The following is a 24,508-nucleotide window of genomic DNA, read 5'->3' as shown; positions in this document are numbered from 1 at the left end:
CCATGTCACTGTCCTCCCCATATCATTAATCCCCCCCAATATCACTGGCCCCCACATGTAACTGCCCCACCAACACATGTTATGGCCCCCCTATGTCACTTCCCCGTCTCATGTCACAGTCCTCCCCATGTCAGGCCACCCCATCCTCACCCCACATGTCAATGTCCTACCCATGTCACACCCCCATCCTCCCCACACGTCATTGTCCTCCCCATGTGACTGGCCCCCACATGTAACTGCCCCACCAACACATGTTATTGCCCCCCCATGTCACTGATCCCCCGACATGTAACTGTACACCCCATGTCATGCCCCCCCCCCATGTCACTATCCTCCCCATGTCACTTCCCCACACCTGTAGCAGCAAGATCAGTCCCCCATGAAGATCTGCCCCCTTGTCATTCCCCCCCAGAAAGATCAGTCCCCCGTGAAGATCTGCCCCCCTTGTCATCCCCCTCCCCAAGATCAGTCCCCCGTGAAGATCTGCCCCCCTTGTCATTCCCCTCCCCAAGATCAGTCCCCCGTGAAGATCTGCCCCCCTTGTCATCCCCCTCCCCAAGATCAGTCCCCCGTGAAGATCTGCCCCCCTTGTCATTCCCCTCCCCAAGATCAGTCCCCCGTGAAGATCTGCCCCCCTTGTCATTCCCCCCCAGAAAGATCAGTCCCTCGTGAAGATCTGCCCCCCTTGTCATTCCCCCCCAGCAAGATCAGTCCCCCGTGAAGATCTGCCCCCCCTTTTCATTCCCCCCCAGAAAGATCAGTCCCCTGTGAAGATCTGCCCCTCTTGTCATTCCCCCCAGAAAGATCAGTCCCCTGTGAAGATCTGCACCCCTTGTCATTCCCCCCCCCCAAGATCAGTACCCCGTGAAGATCTGCCCCTCTTGTCATAACCCCCCCCCCCCCAAGATCGGTACCCCGTGAAGATCTGCCCCTCTTGTCATTACCCCCCCCCCCAAGATCAGTCCCCCGTGAAGATGTGCCCCCCTTCTCATCCTCCCCCAAGATCAGTCCCCCGTGAAGATGTGCCCCCTTCTCATCCTCCCCCAAGATCAGTCCCCCGTGAAGATGTGCCCCCCTTGTCATTATTCCCCAGCAAGATCAGTCCCCCGTGAAGATGTGCCCCCCTTGTCATTCCCCCCCAGCAAGATCAGTCCCCCGTGAAGATCTGCCCCCCTTGTTATTCCCCCCCAGCAAAATCAGTCCCCCGTGAAGATCTGCCCCCCCTTGTCTTTCCCCCCCCAGCAAGATCAGTCCCCCATGAAGATGTGCCCCCCTTGTCATTCCCCCCCAGCAAGATCAGTCCCCTGTGAAGATCTGCCCCCCTTGTCATTCCCCCCAGCAAGATCAGTCCCCCGTGAAGATCTGCCCCCCTTGTCATTCCCCCCCAGCAAGATCAGTCCCCTGTGAAGATATACCCTCCTTGTCACCCCCCCCCCCAAGATCAGTCCCCCATGAAGATGTGCCCCCCTTGTCATTATTCCCCAGCAAGATCAGTCCCCCGTGAAGATCTGCCCCCCCTTCTCATCCTCCCCCAAGATCAGTCCCCCGTGAAGATCTGCCCCCCTTGTCATTCCCCCCCAGGATCAGTCCCCCGTGAAGATGCACCCCCCCTGTTATTATTCCCTAGCAAAATCATTCCCCCGTGAAGATGTGCCCCCATAGTTATTACCCCCCAGCAAGATCAGTCCCCGCGTGAAGATCTGCCCCCCTTGTCATTCCGTTCCCCAAGATCACAGTCCCCCGTGAAGATCTGCCCCCCCTTTTCATTCCCCGTGAAGACGTGCCCCCCTTGTCATTCCCCCCCAGAAAGATCAGTCCCCTGTGAAGATCTGCACCCGTTGTCATTCCCCCCCCCCCAAGATCAGTACCCCGTGAAGATCTGCCCCTCTTGTCATTACCCCCCCCCCCCCCAAGATCGGTACCCCGTGAAGATCTGCCCCCCTTGTCATTACCCCCCCCACCCCAGGATAAGTACCCCGTGTAGATCTGCCCCCAATTGACGCAAGCAACCCCCCCCCCAAGCAGCAACCTCACATGCAGATCGCCCCCCCCCCCTTGACGCAAACACACCCCCCCCTCAGTCCCCCGTGAACATCTGCCTCAGTTGACGCAAATCCCCACCCCCATGTGACTGACCCCCACGTGTAACTGCACCACCAAAACATGTTATGACCCCCCCATGTCACTGATCCCCTCATATGTGAGTGTACTCGCCCTGTCACAACCCCCCCGCATCTTGGCGACATGTTGCTGTAGGATCGTCATCGGCAGTGATCCCAGGGATGGGATTCAGCGGTTAGTGTAATTGCAATCCAGCATAAAAGGGGTTAACAGTGTGACAGAGCGAGATCGCCGATCGTTTGCTAATGCCTGAAACTAGCACATGCTCAGTTGTGTGAAGGGGGGCAGATCTTCACGGGGGACAGATCTTGCTGCAACACCCGTCACCCAGCTGTCACAAGTGTCACATGATCCCACCTGTCAGACCCTTTACCAAGCCTTGTGCAGAGATGTAATGCTTATATAAAATATCACATTAACATCTATAAAATATACTTGATAGAATAAGCAGAGTGCCCAGAACAAATATGGCCGCTCCTGTGCATGTGATGGAATCAGTGGGCGCCACGTGGCTGTATTGTTTAGTAGAGGGCAGAGACCTCGGAGCCATTTTGTTGAAGCCCAGAGGGTCCAGCTGGTGTCCAGAAACTGGGAGTCTTGTAGGGATCATGGTGTGGGTAGATGGCTGTTCGTGGTGCTGGCTTGTCCCTGTGTGAGGGGGACTGTGTTCTGGTTTAGTTTGCTGCCTTTGTTTTATTTATTGACAGTTCTATAGGGAAGGTGATTGTTATCTGTCATTAATTTTTAGATAGATAAACTCAGAGCAAATCTATACTAATAGCAATCAGATATTAATAAAGACAAGGATGGTTTGTATCAGAACTAATACCTCGTCCATGTTTGTACATCGTGTGTGTACAATCTACAATGTAAATCAATGATAGGAGGACTGATGACCAATGTATATCATGTGTCATGGCTGACACTAGATGTAGCTGTAAGCATTGATCATATATCAATGCGGTATATTAAGGGGTTTCGGGGCTTTGCCCAATCTCTATTTATGGAAATCTCTATTTATGGAAATATCTATTAATGGAAATAATGGATCCTCTCTCCCGCAAATTGTTACATTACATTTTTTTGAAATGATCACATGTTCCCTTCCCCATCCATAAGCGAATGGCATTGTTTGCAATATCCTGGATTTGTTTCCTTTTATATATATTGTCTTGAAGTATAAATAAGCCCTTTAATTAAATAAGAGAGAGTTGTGATCTGTTTTAAAGGAAGACAGAGTGGTGTCCTTTTTTTATTTTTAGTTGCTTAGTAAACTTGCTTTATAATAGGAAAAATCCAGCGCTGTGCATGTCTTTAGAAATCATTTCCTCTACTTCTGCTTTCTAGCTGGGGAGAATCAGGATCCACTGGCACTCTTATTGGCGGTAGTTGCTTTACAAATAATTGAAGTGGTGTGGACGATGTGTGTCGTATCATGAGGGTGACAACACTTTCCTGCATAAATGCTGAGTTGTGAGTAAACGTTGTCACTGTCTTGGAGGAAGTTCATGTGCAGGTGCTTACTGGCAGGATCACCAGGTACAACAACAGTGAGAAAAAAAGACACTGTGTGAGGCTAAGCTAACAGATCCTATCTTTTTTATTCTTGGGTTTACATACGCTTTAAACATGGAGCAGAGGCAGGTGAAAATCACAGTCACCAGTTCCCCCAGGAAAAGAGCCAAAACATGGGAGATATCAGATTCAGAAGAGGAAGAGCCAGACTGTATTCTAACAGAGGACATCAAGGGAGCAGAGGCAGGAATAAAATGTAAGCAAGTGTTGGATGATGTAGATGGCAGTCTATTTGTAAAGGCAGAACCTAGGGAGCTTTTGAGACCTGGACAAGGAGGACATGGTGGAGAACTTGGCTGGACTGTTCCTACAATAAAAGCTTGAGGTTCAGAACCTTCTGACATTCAAGATGTCCATTTTCCTCCAACTTCATCAGCCTTATCACTACCTCTTCCCAAGTCCACCACGTCTAGCCCAGTAAAGAAGACAAGAAGGAAGAAGAGTCTTGAAGAGCTGGAGGCTAACAGAGTAAAGGCTGAGGAGAAGAAGAGGGAGAAGGAACAAAAGCGTCAGGAGAAAGAGAAGATCAAGAATCTGGAAAAGGAGGAACGAGAGAAAAGGAAAGAATCAGCACAGGCCCTGAAGCTCCTGAGGCCAGATCAATGTGGGAAATGTATGGTTGTTCAGGTGGATGCAGGTAGGAAAATGTCCTACGCTTATTTTTCCCAGTTTCTGAAACAGATTTTGGCCAATGGCAGCTCTGGAAAGGACCAGAATCAGTTTGCTGGTGGGTGGGACACATTGAGAAGTGTCACTATATTAAATGTCTTTTTGTGCATGCTACCATTTCAGATCAGCCTATAATATCATAGCAGTCCTTTGCAGGACCAAATCTGGTAGCTAGTGTGATGGACCTCTATGTTCTTACATGCAGGGTTTACAAACAAATGGGGCACATTGAGAACTGGCAATATATATATATATATATATATATATATATATATATATATATATATATATTGTCTTTTGGCGCAAGCTACCATTTCAGATTGGTGTTTGGCAGCTTTTTTGGAGGACCAGAAGAGGGTATCTGGCAGGTTAGGCCTTGTGTTCTTACATGTAGAGTTTACAAGCAAATGTGACTCATTGGGAGTTGCCACTATATGAATTGTCTTTTGGTGCTTGCTAACATTACAGATCAACTTTTTGCATCATTGCAAATCACACATATATGTCTACATTGCGTTGTTGATTGATCTCTTATTGCGCAGGTCTTCTCCAAGATGCAGGGTCAGAAGGTATGCTGGAAGCTCTGAGTTCAGCTGGGTATACTTACTCCTTAGAGCCACACTCTGGAGCAATGGAGCATTACCTGGATAAGAGAGATGCCTGCTGACTGGACATGTGTAGTAAGTTGTGATTGGAACAGACAACACTTTTTTGTATTAGAGCCACTTAAATTTTAACGTGGAAGAATCAGTCAACTCCAAACTGATATTTCAGTTCTTTGTAGGTGCTGTTGAGATAAAATGCCTGTTAGTTTATATCTCCTGGGGATTCTCTTATTGAGATCTTTGTTGAGCATCACAGGTTTTCACACCTGATGTGGCCATTATGAGATGTCCCATTCTCTCTATTGGGTTTTCATATTTATTCTAGACTGCGGAAAACATAGCCAGAGCAAAGGTGGCCAGGAACTGAGTCATGAATTATAGTAGGAAGATCTCCCTGTAAGAGCAATCAAGATCTAAGAAAGAAACCTGGGGAAGTCTCAGTCTGCCAGACGTCACCTGCAATAAAATATCCATCTGAGAGGGTTAGTCCTATTTGAGGAAATCTGTACTATTATTATTATACAGGATTTATATAGCGCCAACAGTTTGCGCAGCGCTTTACAATATAAAGGATGACAGTACAGTTCCAATACAAATTAATACAGGAGGAATCAGAGGGCCCTGCTCAGTAGAGCTTACAATCTAAGAGGGAGGGTCAATTGATACAAAAAGTAATAACTGCGGCGGATGGGCTGTTGGAGGAAAATACATGTACAGTTGCTAGGAAGGGGGCAGGATAGGCCTCTCTGAAGAAATGAGTCTTTAGGGATCGTTTAAAAGTGGACAGGGTAGGAGATAGTCTGACACATTGGGGAAGGGAGTTCCAGAGGGTGGGAGCAGTTTTGGAGAAGTCCTGAAGGCAACAATAAGAGGTGGTAACAAAGGAGCTGGAGAGCAGGAGGTCTTGGGAGGAAGGAAAAGAAGGATGTGACTGGAATTTTGAGACTAGGTTAGTGATGTAGCTGGGGGCTGAGTTGTGGATGGCTTTATAAGTTGTTGTACGCACCTTGAATTTAATTCGTTGAGTAAGCGGAAGCCAGTGGAGGTATTGTCAGAGAGGGGTGGAGGACACTGAATGGAAGCCAGTAGAGGGATTGGCAGAGAGGGGTGGAGGACACTGAATGGAAGCCAGTTGAGGGATTGGCAGAGAGGGGTGGAGGACACTGAATGGAAGCCAGTAGAGGGATTGGCAGAGAGGGGTGGAGGACACTGAATGGGAGCCAGTGGAGGGATTGGCAGAGAGGGGTGGAGGACACTGAATGGAAGTCAGTGGAGGGATTGGCAGAGAGGGATTGAGAACACTGAATGGAAGCCAGTAGAGGGATTGGCAGAGAGGGGTGGAGGACACTGAATGGAAGCCAGTGGAGGGATTGGCAGAGAGGGGTGGAGGACACGGAATGGAAGCCAGTGGAGGGATTGGCAGAGAGGGGTGGAGGACACTGAATGGAAGCCAGTGGAGGGATTGGCTGAGAGGGGTGGAGGACACTGAATGGAAGCCAGTGGAGGGATTGGCTGAGAGGGGTGGAGGACACTGAATGGAAGCCAGTGGAGGGATTGGCAGAGAGGGGTGGAGGACACTGAATGGAGGCCAGTGGAGGGATTGGCTGAGAGGGGTGGAGGACACTGAATGGAGGCCAGTAGAGGGATTGGCAGAGAGGGGTGGCAGACACTGAACAATTGGTAAGAGCAAATAGGGGCTGTCAGTACTAAAGTCTCTATTGGAAATGCTAGTTGCTGGACTATTATGCTAACCCAAAGGCTTTCAGGACTTTGAGTCAATAACTCAGATTAGATGAGCCGTTCTGATTTTTCTCTGGCTTCATTAGCTAAATTCTTGCTCTAGGTTGGAAGCTCTAAAGGTTTCCTTTATGTTATTATGTTAAAAAGAGAATAATACATTCTAATAATTCATATTTTATGAGAAAAGGTCTCCATTGTATTCTTTTTATGGCACCACCTTTGTGCACAAACAGCAAGCCACTGCACACAATGTAATTCCCATACACTGTTTTCTGTATTTCCTTTTACCTACGGTATATGCAGAATATATTTTTTTAAAGCTGAATGCCAAATGCTAAGCATGTATATAATGTCATCATGTAATCTGGTAAGTATTCAGTAAACTATAATCAATGTATCATAAAACTAGCATACAGTGGTAAAGTGGAATTTCACACAAAAAGAGGGAGTTCTGCTTTTTTGCCTCCAACTCACCCCCCCCCCCCCCACATGTTTGGTCACACGTTGTTGTTTTTTTTTTGGGGGGGGGGGGGTCGAGCGGGTATCTAGTTTTGACAGGTATCTGCTCCCACTTCCACTTGGATCGCTTAGGCAATCCGAGTGAAACTTCGCCCAGGCGATCCAAAAGAAACTTCACCCCCACCCCCCTCTCTTAACACGCAACATTTTGGGACACATCACAAGTCCCAGAAAGCTGCAAGACCATTCACAATGTGCAGCTCAACTTGCGCATGCGCAGTAGGTAGCTGGCTGTGAAGCTGTTAGGGCTCACTGCGCACTTCAATTAATAAACATGCTTGCATCGGGCTGCCAAAGACCAGTGAGTAACCAGCCCAGGTGAGGATGGCACTTGATCCATGGATATCTAAATATCCTTATAATGAAAGTCAGTAGCTACAGTATTTGTAGCTGCTGACTTTTAATTTTTTGGGGGGACTTTGAAAATCCTCTGACTTGATATCAGCCTGCACAGGGGGCACTAAGACTGAGAGAGGTATTCTGAGCTTATCATGGCTAACACTGGGAGCAACCTCCAAGGGTGGGAATGCAGAGGGATGAGATCATCAGTATTGGGCAGGGTGGATAAAAATCAATGATTTAAAAAAAAAAAAAAAAAAAATTTTAAAAATCGGATTTTTTTTATTTAAATCTGATTTTTTTTTATTTAAATCGGATTTTTTTTGAATAAAATGCTTTTTGAGGAAAATATATTACCATCCAAAGGTTATTCCATCATGAAATAAAGATTAGTTTTTTAATTATGTAGAATAAGGCTGTATATGTTTAATTTTTTTGGTAAATAAATTCCATGAATCCATTCACAATGTCATGCTCTTCCAGAGGTTTTTGTAAGATTATTGGGCAGTTTCTCTGCCTACAAGATATTATCACAGATGCTTGGTTTACTTTTGCAGTTCTCAAAACTGAATTGGACTCAGCGGAGATCACATGCCTCTTCTTCACAGAAAAAATGTTATAACATGAACAGAGTTAAGAAAAAGACCTTCATCCTAACTTCTACAAACCTATGAATACAGAATCAACCCCTTCAGTGCTAAGTTTCAAGAAGTTCAGTGAATAGAATAGAAACAATATTTTTCTGATTGTTTGGAGTGGAATAGATCTGCACAAGAAGAAAGTGAGACTAAGTGTGAGGAGGAAGGGGCTGACAGTCTAAGTTTCTTAAAATATATATATTTTGTTTAGCCAAATTAGTTAACAAACATGGATGTTTGTTTAAGCAAATAACATATGCTGGAATGTTATTGTTTCAGTTGAATAAATCTATTTAAATTGTTATTATTAAGGTAACGATTATTTTTCTCCTTCCTAAATACAACAGAAAAGTTGTCCAAATATGAATGATTAACTTATTAAACTGGGGATAAAAAAAACTAATATGAAAAGTTGTTATTCTAAAAATCTTCATCTACTTGCATATTAAAGTTATACCAGCAAGAATTAGTCTATGTAGAATACTAGGATTTAAATCAAGCCTTACTGACTAGTGATTTAAATCGTGATTTAAATCAAATCCACCCTGGTATTGGGGGATTAAGTAAGAAAATTGTTACTCTACCGGGACCAAAGAAGAGAATGTTTACCAAAACAACAGCAAAATTATACAACAAAAACACAAACAGTAACACTAGCACTGTAATAATAATATGTCTTGAGGCAAAAAGAAGTATGTGGGGGGGGGGGGATAAGGAGTGCACATTAGACCTACTACAAATATTTGCTCAGAATGGTGATATAATGCCAGCTATTGAGAGCTGCTATCTTGCGGTGTCCTCTCTTCCTCTTAGATTTGGTTCACACCTGCAGATGCAACCAAATGCAGGTGCATTTCCATGTGTGGCATGAATGGCAGCCTATTCATTTCCATGGACTGCACTACACTCGAGAAACACAGAAATGAAGTCCCGACCTCTTTTCATTCAGCTAACACAAAAATATTTATGGATTTTCCAATCGCTGTTTTTATATTCCAGGATGGTCTGGATCTATGTAAAGGGGAAGAAGAGCAAATGCTGATTCTGGTGGAGCCTTGAGAATTTCTCAAGAGTGTCTTCTATTACATTCAGGTAAAATTTGGGAAGATGAAGAACATGCAGATTTATATATATTCTGTATCTGCCACCCCTCTCTGCCAATCCCTCCACTGGCTTCCCATTGCCCAACGGATAAAATTCAAAACAATAACAATAACATATAAAGCCATTTATAACTCTGCCCCAAATTACATCACCAATCTTGTCTCCAAATATCATCCAAACCGTACTCTCCGCTCCTCGCACGACCTCCTGCTCTCTAGCTCCCTTGTCTCCTCCTACCATGCTCATCTCCAGGACTTCTCCAGAGCTTCCCTCATTCTCTGGAACTCTCTACCCCAGTTTATCAGACTATCGCCTACTCTGCTCACTTTTAGGCGATCTTTGAAAACCTATCTCTCCAGGGAAGCCTATCCTGCCCTCAGTTATTAATGGAAAATTCTACTCCTCCTACCAGTCCATCCCCCACAATTACTACCTTTTGTACCACTAGCCCCTCCCTACTAGATTGTAAGCTCCAAGGAGCAGGGCCCTCCTATCCCTCTTGTATTGTTGCTGTATTGTCTCCTGTTATATTGTAAAGCGCTGAGCAAACTGTTGGCGCTATATAAATCCTGTATAATAATATACTAATAATAATATAGGGACCCATGGGGCATATAGCTCAATATCCATGTGCCATATGTACAATAATTGCATTTGCTGAGGTCAATTATAATAGATGTAAAAAAAGGTTTACAGTATGTGTCCTAGATTTTTTATTTTTTTGTGCTTAAAGTGTTTCTAAACCCACAACAGTAAAATCAGTCTGTATATGCAGTAAAGCATGCTTGGTATACTCACTGTGGAACCTAAGGGGTTAATCCTCTGCACTGTGTACAAAATGATGTTTGATCCAAACTTCTCTGATCCTCCCCTTCTACTGCTGTCCCCAATCCATCTGCTGATAGAACAGAGCCTTGGAGACAAGCTGCACATGCACAGTTTGGTGTGTATTGCTAGAGACCTTTTTTTATTTTCTTGGGAGAGTGCATGTATCCAGCACATGGTCAATAAGCACTGTCCAGACAGAGGTTTAGGGGTCATGCAGCCTCATAAGTCAGTCGGGAGAATGAAAACTCCTCCTACCATCTTTATCCAGTACTCTGCTGGACATTGATAGAAGTCTCAAGACTGCTCTACCCGCTGATAAAAAAAAAGGTACTTGGCAGTTTATATTTACTAAAATAATTATATTTCCATGTTCTATGTACTGTGGGAGGCCAGATATAGTTAATGCAGGGTCCAGGGTTTAGTAACACTTTAAAGTGGAGTTCTACTCACTTGTCAAAAAATAAGTCATTAGCTACAAAAACTGCTGACTTTTAAAAAACAGCCATTTACCTGTCCCTCGGTCCTGTGGTGTGTCTCCCACAGCCCGTTTCACCGGCCGTCCTGGATTCCAGGAGGCCAGCAGGCTGTCATGTATTCCAGGAGGCCGGCATCTTCAGTGTGGGCACCCGGCTGTGATAGCTTGCGGCTTCACAGCCGGGTACCCACTGCGCATGCGCGAGTAGTGCTGCACTTCCTGAATGGTCCTGTAGTCTTCTGGGACCTGTCACGTGTCCCAAAAGACTACAGAGAGGGTTGGAGGACAACTTCTGTTTCCAATCGCCTAGGCAATCAGACCAGAAATGGGAGCAGGTTCCTGTCAAATTTGGGCACCCAAAGGTGCCATTCCTTAATGGGGAGCGGGGGAGCAGTCCTTAAAGCGGAACTTCACCTTTTGGGAGGAGCTCCGCCTTAAGGCTCAGTTTACATCTGTGCATTTAACTGCGTTTTTATCAAGTTCCTGTGAGTTATCTGTGGAGCAGTTTATTCATTTCAGTGGGCTTCCCTACATGTAGGAAACATGGTAAAGAAGCCTCTGACCCCTGTCAAAAATTATGCCGCATCAAAACGTAACCTGCATTTCAGTATGTGTGAAAGCAGATGCATGGGAGTGCCATTAGGAATTGATAAATACTACTACTACTACTAATAATAATTAATTAATTCAGAAATATTGGAACTGCCACGTGTCTGCCAAAGGACAGCCCTTTTGTTACCATTTAGTAACTTATATAAAGAGAAGTACAGACTCCTGTAGTGTTGGCTCTGAGGAAGAGGTTGTGTCCTCAAAACGCGTTAACCAGTTGGTCATCCAGGGTTCCATCGTATGGACTCAGATGTTGTTTGGATCATACATCTTGTTCAGTTTGACATGCCTGTGTTATTATGTCCATTGTGAGTATGATACCTATTTTTGTTCTTTAATAAATCATTTTAAACGATAACGCACTAGGTCGTTGCGCCCTTTTTCTGTTTTTCCATTTGTATCCAGTGTATTCGGACCACCCCGGTCTGTTGAGGGCAGCAAGCAGTGCATATTCCAGAAAATTCCAGAACATTCCTATTGGGTCTACTGAGACCTTTCCTAGCGCAGGAGTAAAGTGTTTGTTGTACAGGATGTTTTGCGTCAGGAAAGCGCACAATTTTGTTCACAACCAACAGTAGTGTGAATATTACCTTAGAGAGACTTGAAGTAGTAAAATGTTGCTAAATGTCTATGTATATTTCAGTTGTTTTCATTTTGGGAGATTATACAAGGAAGTAGTTTAATTACAAAGGAATATGTAAGAAAAGGCATGTACTGTAGATGGATATAGAAAAGATATGAAGTATACAGATAGAACAAAGGGGAAAACACGGGGGTGATGCGAACTGAGCCCACATTTTCTTCCACCCAGGCTTTAGATCACCTGAGCAGCCATTTTTTTTAAGAACAACAAAAAGGTCCTTTTTTGCTCAAAAGAATGTCATGGTAAAATGTTCCCATATTAATTCATGTGCTTTCTAATTTGTAATGATAGATCCGCTTTCATTGGTATTAAAAGCATGGCATGATCGGGGTGCAGGTTGTGTTTAATCCTTTCACTGGCACTGACGTAAGGGTTACGACACAGCAGAACTGCTTGCAGTAGGCCATGTCAGTAATCCTTTTTGCAGTTGCATTCCCTTAAGCCAAGGGTCTCCAAACTTCCTAAACAAAGAGCCATTACTGTGCTTCAGACTTTTGGGGAGCCGGATTGTGGCCCTTGGGAGTGGAAAGGTCCTAACATGAGTGGGAAAACACAATGCCCCATTTTTGGTGTCAGTGGGAGGAATTGTGCTCCATCATTGGTGTCAATTGTTGATGTCATTAAAGGGAGTTGTGTCCCTTCATTGGGATCAGTGATGGGGGGGTTATGGTTGGTATCAGTGGAAGAAATAGTGCCCCAAGGGCTGGAAAAAAGCAAGCAAAGGCCTCCATCTGGCCCCCCGGGACACAGTTTGGAGACCACTGCCTTAGGCTATAAGCTAATAGCCACTACGCTGATCATGAACTTATAGCAGAGTGGTACCTGAGACTCTCCTAATTCATGAAGGGCCACAATCAGCAGCTGCCGATCATAACCAGTGAAAACATTGCCAAAGTGGTCTGGGTATGTGAGGTGAAACAAAGGACGTCGGGGCCCAGCAGTGAAAAAGTTAATAACAGCCTTGTAAGAACTAAAGTAGCTGATCCCTCTCCATTCCAGGCTCCTGAAAACTCCATGACTTCTGAGACTCCGACCTCTGTGTTTGGAATAGATAGGAAGTGTTCTGGAAAGAAGATCACCTTGGCTGTTTTGGGGCTACATGATTATAGAAGGTAAGTTGGATTACAGACTGCAGCTTTCATTAAAGAGGACCTTTCACTTTTGAAATAATACCATTCTGATTCAAGTTAAACATTTTTATTTACATTTTTTTGTCCAAAAAAAACTCTCTGTTCAAAGCTACAGTGTTCAATAGTCAGTCTGATTTTAAGATGCAAGTCTGGTTTACAGATTTAAATTTAAAGCAGAACTCCATGTAAAATTTTACTTTCCCATGCAGTGGGGCTGTGCACTGCATGGAAAAACTGCTTGTTTTGTCCAGGGGTTTAGTGGAAAAGCTATATATATCCCGTCCTCCGATCCTCCGGAAAACCACGCTCCCCCAAGTCCAGCGGTGGACTGTTCCTGCCATCCTCAGGCTCGGAGACGGTCTGTTGGCATGATGACGTCAGGAACAGTTCATTCACAAGACCACTAGCATTCAGGGGGGGGAAGCGGCAAGGACCGGTCTTGCGCTCTGAGGATCATCGGATTCGGGAAGTATATCTTCCCTCTTATGACCCCAGACAAAAATGAGCAGATGGCCCGTGCAGTGTGGGCACAGCACCACTGAATGGTCCAAAAAACATTTTGCCCAGATTTCTGCTTTAAAGTTAAGTTTTAAGATGATAGTTTAGGGGTTAAGATTATGTGCAGGGGGAGTAATAAAGGCATAGTCTCCCTTTTGCAAATATTTAATAATTGCACCCACATTAATAAAATAAAAAATGTGCATTTATTAAAAGAGAAGTATGGGCTATACAAGGAGAAAATCTTCTACTCACCTAGGTTGATGCTGCATCGATCTGATGCTGCATCTGTCCCCCACTGGCTATCCACTGAGAATTAAGTGATCAGACACTGCTGATCGCTCAGTTCTCCCCTCCACTCTGAGCAGGGAGCAGTGATTGTCAGTGACTGGCTCTCTGCTCTGCCCCTCCAGCACTCACTGGAGTGATAGGCTGGGGTGGGGGTGGGGGTGGGAGTGGCTGGCTCAGGATATCAGTGGATTGCTGAGAAACTGAGTCAGCTGCCGGTCCAGGATTCTGGGTGGATTCCAACCATGTGGTTAGGATCTTTCGGAGCCTGGACTGGCTCTGTGAGGTCAGAAAATGGATCACAGGAGTGCAGAACAAGCTGCACACCTATGATCCATAGGAGACGGTTGGCAATGCTTCTCTTTTAAATATATGCATTCAGTCCTGCAGAGCATTGCAAGTGTAATCAGTGCATAGTGGGTGTAGTTCACAGGCACCTGCATTATTTACCCCAAGTCCTCAGTTTTTTGCTAAAAACCGTGCACTAACAACACCAGACTTCTGGTTCCAAAAGCTAACGTAACAAAGAGGTGGGTTCTCTTTTTATAGTAAGTAAAGTGCAGCACTATAAATAAGTAAATAAATTATAATAATGTCCGTATAAATGAATATTCTTATGGTGACAATCCGTGTGTAGAGTACCCACTATGGCGGTACTTCAGTGCTTGTGCTTTTAAAAGTGGGGTAAGAATACACACTCACCAGATGCGTAAAGAAATTACGCATATAGATCAATGATCGGAGGTCCCCTTTAAGGAAGTGGAGTCATTGATTTCCTAAAGCCCACCCCTGAATCAAGATCCACCTTATTACACAGAGGAGGGCGTTCCTGCTACACAGGTTGCTACACCCACTCATCCCTTAAAGGGGACCTCTGGTTTACTGGATCCATATACCACCCAGAAGTGCCTGACATACCACCCATCCAGAGGGAGGATATCTCTATACATGGCTTAATCCGCTTCCTTAAAGGGGACCTCTGATGATTGATTTATATGCGTAATTTCTTTACACATCTGGTGAGTGCGTATTCTTACCCCACTTTTAAAAACACAAGCACTGAAGTACCGCCATAGTGGGCACTCTACACACGGATTGTCACCATAAGAATATTCATTTATACGGACATTATTATCATATATTTACTTATTTATAGCGCTGCACTTTACTTACTGTTTTGACTGAGGTTTTATTTGGTTACCTTTAGTGCATAGCTGCTGACGTTGAAAGCGCTCACTTTTTTATTTATTTATTTATTTGGGGTTCTCTTTTTATGCTTGAAGATGGAAAACACTGAGATGGTTAAAGTGAACTGACTGAGCTTTAATAGTAAATGTTTTTTTGACCACCAGATGTCAAAGACTGTCACGTAAGATGGAGAGACACTCTCTAGAGCCAAGCCTTTGCTATGATGAACAGCCAGAAAGCCAAGTGACCAGGCGACATATAGATGAGGTTGGTAGCTAATCTACATTTAAATACCAGTCCTCAGTTAAAGACTTCTCCATACATCATCTTCTTTAGTATCATCTTCTAGGATTAGTTTTGGAAACTAAATTTTGAATACAATTTTTTGTTTTAAGCAAGAGCCTAAAATGAATTTTGCTTTGCTACATAGTTCTTTTACTTTGTTGCATTGTGTCCTAAAGGGGGGGACTATGTGGCCCAATGAACTTATGCAATACATTTTTGTCTTAAAGTGGAACTAAAGGTACACGTACTTACCTTAGTTCTAACGATCTGACACCCATAAAGTCCCTGCTCGGCGCTGTTCTCTTCTCCCTGGGTTCTTTTGGACCCTGGTTTTTGTCTGTTTTGATTGGCTGATGTGGGATGACATCACTCCCATGCATGCGCAGGAGTGCAGTCATCCGGGCACGCTGGGAGTTTGCCAGTTTGTGCAGTTCAGTGTACATTCTACAGAGGACTGCAAATAGGCAGGTAAGTGTAACATTGCATTTTTTTTCTGCAATAAAAAGACTGCCTGTTCACAAATGTTTCTATTTTACATTTAGTTCCACTTTAAGTTTACATGTTCCAGACACCTCAGTTCCCATGCACAGTAGACATTTAGTCCTGATACATGAGATCCCAGCATCTTGATGCGGGCGGAAGGCAAAGGTTGCACCATCCAGCCTCACTGTCGGCAACTTGTAAAACTCTATGAGAGGCTGAAAGCTGCTGGACAAGCCTGGATGTTGCACTGAGTGTTCCTAATGTTTGTGGCAGTATCAGGGGCGGACTGACAACTCATGGGGCCCCCGGGCAATAGGGGATTATGGGGCCCCTGTGTCCTTGTACAAACTCAAAAAAGCCTATGAAAAAGGTACCAGGGGCATCTCATGGGGCCCCCTACTGACCCTGGGCCCTCGGGCAGTGCCCGAGTTTCCAAATGGTCAGTCCGCCCCTGGGCAGTATGTGGCCAAGGATGAATGCTGGGAGTGTACACTACTTGCATTCTGGGTATTCATTCCTGGGAACATACTGCCCTAAATGTTAGTACCACTCTGCGCACCATCCAGTCCCGTCCAGCCGCAGCAGCTTTCAGCCTCTCATAGATTTTTTCAGATTGTCAGCAGTGGGGCTGGATGGTGAACTTTTCATTTGCACCAAAATGCCAGGATTTCAGGCATCGGGGGCTAAACACCCAGTGAGCAATGAGGCTTTTATGTTGAAGCCATAATATATTTTTCAAACTAGCTTCTGGGGAGAATTTACTAAAGATTTGTCACTTTATTTAACCTTCCTGCTTCCTGTGTCCTTTACAGGCGAAACTGAGTTATTGCCAAAACTTTTTGCAAACTGACTGCCATGTGGCAAGATCAGCCCTCTTTCTGATCAGTATAGGTAAAAGACACACAGTGAGCGCTCTCAAAGAAACAGCAGCTGAACATCCAGGATAAACGCATATAAAAATCCTCAGTAAAACATATACATATAAAATGCAGCGCTGTAAAATTATCAAATCATGCAAATCAACACAATAATAGTCCTGAAAAGGTGCTCATTAATTCCCAGTGTCAATGGAAAGAATGCAAACTAACCAGAAGTGCATTTGAAGTACGCATGTGTGAAAGAAATCCTGGAGATTCCCCTCTCTCCCTCTGGTCAGAAAATGGATATGTGCTGAAATGGATGATGATAACGCCCTCTTGTGGAAAAGCGAAATCCTGCAGGCCAGGAAGCTCCCAGGATAGGATATTCCTCTTCAATGGAACCAATGCTGGGATTGAAATCACTCTGTGGCTGTGAAATTGGGAGAGAGATTCCCTCTTAAAATTGAAGGTGACGTCAGAAGAAGTGCTCTACCTCAGAAGAAGTGCGTGTGCACGAAATGCGTCAGAGGGAGCCTGTGGACGTCTTTGACACTACGCTGCCGGTGCCATGTGGAGGCCCGGCAGCCACCTTTAATTTTAAGAGGGGGTCCCTCTTTCTGATCAGTTTCAAAGCTGTAATAAGAATCTCAGACCTTCTCTGCATCTGTGGCCCCAGCTTAGGTGTTTTTTTTTTTTCTTTGGCTTTTTTTTACTTTTTGTAGTCATGAATGTAAAATGATTCTGTAAGAAAAGGAGCGACTTTTACATTTCTTTACAAGTCCCTTTTAGTTTGGGGCAGCACCTAAATATGGGTGTAACATGGTGCAAAAGATGGAGTTGCCCTTTAACCCTGATTTTTCTCTAGTTTATTGTCACTGTTAGGCATGCTGTCAAATCTAAATTTTAAAGTGAAAGCATTATGTTTATTATAATAAAGTTTTCTCCGTGATGTCACCTTCTTTGATAACTGTTATCCTCCTCTGTGGAGGTAGGCACTTATATTTCTACAGCTGTACCATGAGACCGAAGTCTTATTCTTGGATACATGGAGAGAACTGGGGCAACGTGTGTGCTGTGACCAAGAGTATAGCTCAGCGCCCGTTCCGGTGAGTTCACAAAAAAGTGACTGGACAATGTAAATTCCTTGTGAGTGAAAGGTTATACAAGTGACATGAGCAGCCTTATAATCATTGCCCTGCTTTAATGGATTATTTAGATTTCTGTTTTTCAGCAAATCAGCATTTTCAGGTGGTATAAAGGAAAAAGAATTTACATTTAAAATGAATTGTCTGTTGAATCCACTGAATGCCTACTAAAATAACATACACTTAGAGCAGAGCTAAACCCTCTTGTCCTTTACAGCCAAGGAAGCTATTTTCTTAGCCTCTGTTTAATCATTTGACCTCTCGAAGGTTTTACCCCCTTCATGACCAGGGCATTTTTTTTATATTCACCACTGTGCTACTTTAACTGGCAATTGCTCAGTCATACAACACTGTACCCAAGTGAAATTTTATATAATGTTTTTCATGCAAATAGAGTCTTCTTTTGGTGTTATTTTTTATTATATAAATGAAAAAAAAACCCAAAAAAGTTTGGGGAAACAAAACACAATATTTTCTACTTTCTGTTGTAAAAAATCTAATTTCTTCATAAATTTAGGCCAAAATGCTGCTACGTCTTTGGTAAAGGAAAAATCCCACTAAGTGTATAATAATTGGTTTGTTTGAAAGTTATAGCATCTAAAAACTATGGTGTATATATACTGTAATTTACACAGCTTTAATGCTGTGCTGGTGATCAGTGACTTACAATTGGACTGTGATAGTGTGGTGGGCAATCTAGTGCTAACAGACCGTCACTGGGAGGTAAATTAAATGACACTGACATCACTAATACAGTGATCAGATATAATACTTTACACTGTCCCTATTACACTGGCTTGGAAAGGGTTCACATCAAGGGGCAGTCAAGGGGTTAACTGTGTGCCTAACAAGTGTTATATGTGTAATATGTGCTGCTTTTACTAAGGCCCCCTTCAGACGGGGTGGACCGGTCAGTGGATCAACTGTCTTCTATGAGCGGTTGAATGGAAAACAACCACCTGTCTGTTTCCATCCGACTGCCATCCCATCTGATTCGGAGGACAGAAGGGGAATGGATCCCCATCCATCTTTTTGACGGATCAAATCGGATTGGATGTCGTTGGGTGTAAACAGACACATGTCCATTTACACCCGCCGCTCCATAGAGGAGAATAGAGGTTTCAATGGGTCCGCCTGAAAATCAGGCAGATGGACCCGATCAGAGCGTTCGTGTGAAAGGGGCCTAAGAGATCTGGCTGTTTTTTTCCCCTGCTTTTCAGGGAGAAGAAACAGACAGATCGCTGTTCTGTGTACAGAGTCCTGTGTGTTTGTAAACACAGGGCTGTGTGCTGTGAATGGATACAGCCAATCAGCAGGTGTCAGCCATAAATCATTGGATGAAACCCGCTGACAAAATTGCACAGTGTCCAGTCTCAGTGCGGGTCAGCAGTGGGCACACGCATGCGTGCCCCAAATTTTTCTTTTCTTTGCAGCAAACATTGAGGCCAGATGACCTATAAGTGATGGTGCAGCAAGGTGGACCGTGGTAAACAACGTTCTCTCTCTGTCTGCAGGTTGCACTGGGAGGCTCAGAGCTACTCCTTCTGCACCTCAGCAGGCACCTGGCGAGGGTGGGGACCCAAAGGATCGCTCACTGGCTTACCATTGGCCTGGAAGAGACAGATTCAGCAGTTTAATAGAGTCAGTCCAGCAATGGCTGCAACTATAACAGAGGCCTATCCTTCTCCACAACTCCTTATGGAGGTCAGTGTCTTTGTGTAATGTGTTTTCTGCCCAGGATCCACATGCAATGGGGGAGATTTACTAAAGCTGGTGCAGCTGTGCATAGTAACCAATCAGCTTCAATCTTCAGCTTGTTCAGTTATCCTTTGACAATAAAACCTAGAAGCTGATTGGCTACCATGCACAACTGCACCAGATTCTGTGTGCACCAGTTTTAGCAAATCTCCCCCACTGTTTTTCACACTAAAGGGAAAGCTTGAGCATCTGCAGATATTAGACAGAGGAGTGTATAGCCATAGGGATCATTGATCACTCCTATCAAAACAATGGACCATCTTCTAAGGCAGGGTCTCCAAACTTTCCAAACAAAGGGCCAGTTTAACCTCTTGATGCCGGCCGAATGCAAATGTGCGGCCTCCCGGTGTCTGGGCCTAGACGCCGAGCGACCGCACATTTGCGTTCTATTAAAAAAACGTGTTGAGAGCACGCGCCTGCGCACTCCCAGCACACATGTCCAGTACTCATGGAAAGGTCCCGATCTCTTTCGAACGGGACCTTTCCTGATCATGTGACGGCATGTCACGGTGGGCACGTGACCGTAAACCCCGCCCCGCTTCCCGACTTCTGAAACCCTTAAAGGGCCGGGAGGCGCCGGTGCCAAGGGGTTAATGTCCTTCAGACTTTCTGGGGGCTGGATTAGGAGTAAAAAAAGTCCCTGATGTTAGTGGGGAAAAGTCATTGACACCATCTTTGGTGTCATTGGGAGGAAATTTGCCTCATCATTGGTATCAGTGAGAGAAATTGTGTCCCATCTTTGGTGTCATTGGGAGGAATTGTGCCTCATCATTAATGTCATACGGCCCTATTGTTAGTGTCATTGGGAGAAATTGTGTCCCATCCTTGGTGTCATTGGGAGGAATAGTGCCCCATCATTGTTGTCAGTGGGGGTAATTATGCCCCATTGTTGGTATCATTGGATGAAATAGTTCCCCAAGGGCCAGATAAAAGCAAGTAAAGGGCCGCATCTGGTCCCCGGGCCACAGCTTGGAGACCACTGTTCTAAGGCATGCCGTAGAAAAGCACATATCTGAAATTGACTGGAAGTAAGACATTTACTTAGTTACATCAAGCTGATCTCCTTTGCATGTATATATAAAAATAGATCTTGTTTTTTAATTGCTTGTATAAGGTGGTTTAGAAACTTTACAATCTTTCACAGAACCCCTCTCATCTACTATTCCCCATTTACAGGTAAGCTCAGTGGCCAATAGGGAGGCACAGGAGCCAGGAGGGGGAAGGGGGTGTCAACTCTCACCATTATTCTTTTAAGGCAATATTTGCATATTCATGCACCCCAGAATATGGGGATCTCTGGTGGATCTGGAAAATATTAGTCAGGTCCATAAATATTGGGACATCAACACAATTCTAACATTTTTGGCTCAATACACCACCACAATGGATTTGAAATGAAACAAACAAGATGTGCTTTAACTGCAGACTGTCAGCTTTAATTTGAGGGTATTTACATCCAAATCAGGTGAACGGTGTAGGAATTACAACAGTTTGCATATGTGCCTCCCACTTGTTAAGGGACCAAAAGTAATGGGTCAGAATAATAATCATAAATCAAACTTTCACTTTTTAATACTTGGTTGCAAATCCTTTGCAGTCAATTACAGCCTGAAGTCTGGAACGCATAGACATCACCAGACGCTGGGTTTCATCCCTGGTGATGCTCTGCCAGGCCTCTACTGCAACTGTCTTCAGTTCCTGCTTGTTCTTGGGGCATTTTCCCTTCAGTTTTGTCTTCAGCAAGTGAAATGCATGCTCAATCGGATTCAGGTCAGGTGATTGACTTGGCCATTGCATAACATTCCACTTCTTTCGCTTTAAAAAACTCTTTGGTTGCTTTTGCAGTATGCTTTGGGTCATTGTCCATCTGCACTGTGAAGCGGCGTCCAATGAGTTCTGAAGCATTTGGCTGAATATGAGCAGATAATATTGCCCGAAACACTTCAGAATTCATCCTGCTGCTTTTGTCAGCAATCACATCATCAATAAATACAAGAGAACCAGTTCCATTGGCAGCCATACATGCCCACGCCATGACACTACCACCACCATGCTTCACTGATGAGGTGGTATGCTTAGGATCATGAGCAGTTCCTTTCCTTCTCCATACTCTTCTCTTCCCATCACTCTGGTACAAGTTGATCTTGGTCTCATCTGTCCATAGGATGTTGTTCCAGAACTGTGAAGGCTTTTTTAGATGTCGTTTGGCAAACTCTAATCTGGCCTTCCTGTTTTTGAGGCTCACCAATGGTTTACATCTTATGGGGAACCCTCTGTATTCACTCTGGTGAAGTCTTCTCTTGATTGTTGACTTTGACACACATACACCTACCTCCTGGAGAGTGTTCTTGATCTGGCCAACTGTTGTGAAGGGTGTTTTCTTCACCAGGGAAAGAATTCTTCGCTCATCCACCACAGTTGTTTTCCGTGGTCTTCCGGGTCTTTTGGTGTTGCTGAGCTCACCGGTGTGTTCCTTCTTTTTAAGAATGTTCCAAACAGTTGTTTTGGCCACGCCTAATGTTTTTGCTATCTCTCTGATGGGTTTGTTTTGTTTTTTCAGCCTAATGATGGCTTGCTTCACTGATAGTGACAGCTCTTTGGATCTCATCTTGAGAGTTGAGAGCAACAGATTCCAAATGCAAATAGCACACTTGAAATGAACTCTGGACCTTTTATCTGCTCATTGTAATTAGGATAATGAGGGAATAACACACACCTGGCCATGGAACAGCTGAGAAGCCAATTGTCCCATTACTTTTGGTCCCTTAACAAGTGGGAGGCACATATGCAAACTGTTGTAATTCCTACACCGTTCACCTGATTTGGATGTAAATACCCTCAAATTAAAGCTGACAGTCTGCAGTTAAAACACATCTTGTTCGTTTCATTTCAAATCCATTGTGGTGGTGTATAGAGGCAAAAATGTTAGAGTTGTGTCGATGTCCCAATATTTATGGACCTGACTGTAAGTGCCTCAAGTATTTATTAGACTTTACCATACTAGTTTAATAGAAACATACATTGATGCTGTTCTGTAATCATTATTACATCATATTAATGTATTTTCTTTCAGTGTCAGCAGTGTAAGTACCATGTTTGGCTGGTATCAGCCTGCATTCCCCTGTACAGCAGAGCTCAGAAAGGAGGAAGCACAATCAGCCAGGTGTTGCTGCAGTGCAAAAGGAGCATGCTGATAAAAGAGCAGTGATGAAGGGATGAGCGCACTGTGCTGCTTCTCCTTTCATTGCCCTGACACAGGGTGGGGTGGAAAATAGATCTGTAAGTAAAAATGAATCCACAGCAGAGACAAATCAAGTCCCCTTCTAGGCAGGAATGTGCTGTGAGGCAGAGCTGTGTAAATGGTAAGACCGAATGGACAGAAACACAAATCCTTTAGCAGGTAAATAAGCTCACATGTACGCATTTCATCTGTTCCGTATTAATTCTAGTAGTCGGTGTATAAAGCTGATGTTATTCAAAGAAAGTAAATTCTGTATCTTTTTTCTCTATCCAGGCATATGTGGCATGTAATACTGATAAGGAGAGACTATCTCTCCTCAGTAACCTGAGGGTTCCACGTGCTGGAGGTGCCACAGACGATATGGAGTATCCAGATGATGATGTCACACAGTCTAATGACCAAGACCAGACAAGAGAGAGGCGCATTGGTCCTGATTTGTCATGACGCATCTGGCTGTTCATGACCTCAACCAATCCAGAACTGGTATTGGACTTAAATTCCTAGTACATAATCACTGGTGCTTTTGTACTGTTTTTTGGCAGTAAAGTATTTATAATAAAAATTATATTTCCAATCATTGCAGTAAGGAAAATATGTCTATGTGTTTTAATGACTGGCTCATTCACACCCTATGGAAAGATCTATAGTCACTTTAGATCCGTTGTTGTCAACGTATGAGCTAAAGGGGGCATCAAATGTGGCCCCTGACATCACCAAAGGACCGCACATACTGTTCAATATATATAATGCTTGAGAGGACTGTCGGAGACTTCAGACTTTAATAGATGAAAATGAGGGCCAGAGAGTGTAGACGTGCCACATTTTGGGCTGGGGGTGTGCTTTTGAAGACAATAGAAAACAGGGAACACGTTACATGAAACTAATAAAGATCAATACTATTGCCCCAATCGATGTTTCCACTATAGACCACTAAGGTCTGAGGGCCACACATCATATATCAAAGGGCCACATGCAGCCCTCGGGCTGCAGGCTGGGCATCAGGGCTTTAGATCATACCGGCCAGATGTCCACTGACATTTAGACCAGTTTGTTATCTCAACAGTGTGGTACTGCATGCACTATAACATCTTGTGTTAAAGTGGAATTAAAACCTAATACTAACATTTTTTTTAAATGTTCCTACCCCCTCCTCCTACCTATCCTGTCTACTCTGTGTATAAATGATCTGTAAACTTACCTTTTTATTTAGCCTGCTCAGGCCTGATCATGTGATCCTGCAGCTCCAGCTTCCCTGTGTTATGAGTGGCTGCTGCAGGGGAGAGGAGGGCTGACAATGGCTGGGCCATGGAAAGCTGTGGTCACTGCTGCTGGAGCCAGAGCTGCAGGATCATGTGCTTGGACTTAAAAAAAAAAAAAAAAAAGCTAAGTAGATCTTTTTTTTACACAGCAGGAAGGGAACATTTCTAAGAAAAGTTAGTGTCAGGCTCTAATAACTTTAGGCGTTTACTCGAGTGTGGCTGCCTACAGTCAATAAAGTGGTACTTTAGCTAAAATAATAAAAATGGGCAAACAGGCAGGAAGTTTAATGCAGAAGAGACATGCTTTGTCTCTTCTGCACTAAAGTTACTTACCTGCTGATGATTTTTAGGTGACAGGTTCTCAGTCTAAAAGATGTCTCCTCTGTACTTCACTGAGTGTACTGCAATGCAAATCGCATTGCAATACATTCCTTCCCGACTCTGCTAGCCAGGGAAAGTGACCGGTGACCTGGAAAAGATGTCATACACATAGTTTTCTGGGTCACAG

At 44.2% G+C, this 24,508-nt stretch overlaps 1 pseudogene across 1 annotated transcript; it reads left to right on the top strand.

The window, feature by feature from the left end:
* The first annotated feature begins 2,186 nt into the window (after positions 1–2,186).
* LOC149435578 (structure-specific endonuclease subunit EME2-like) lies at positions 2,187–23,315 on the top strand (annotated as a pseudogene). The gene is made up of 8 exons (XR_016308454.1): positions 2,187–4,333; positions 4,908–5,045; positions 9,206–9,298; positions 12,865–12,977; positions 15,134–15,236; positions 17,590–17,703; positions 19,257–19,446; positions 23,015–23,315. The product of XR_016308454.1 is annotated as a structure-specific endonuclease subunit EME2-like (transcript).
* The last annotated feature ends 1,193 nt before the right edge of the window (positions 23,316–24,508 follow it).

This window comes from Staurois parvus, unplaced genomic scaffold (genome assembly GCF_062004578.1).
Source record: "Staurois parvus isolate SC_StPar_1 unplaced genomic scaffold, SC_StPar_1.0 ptg001488l, whole genome shotgun sequence".
Classification (NCBI taxonomy): domain Eukaryota; kingdom Metazoa; phylum Chordata; class Amphibia; order Anura; family Ranidae; genus Staurois; species Staurois parvus.
This window is presented reverse-complemented; position numbering and strand designations above follow the sequence as displayed.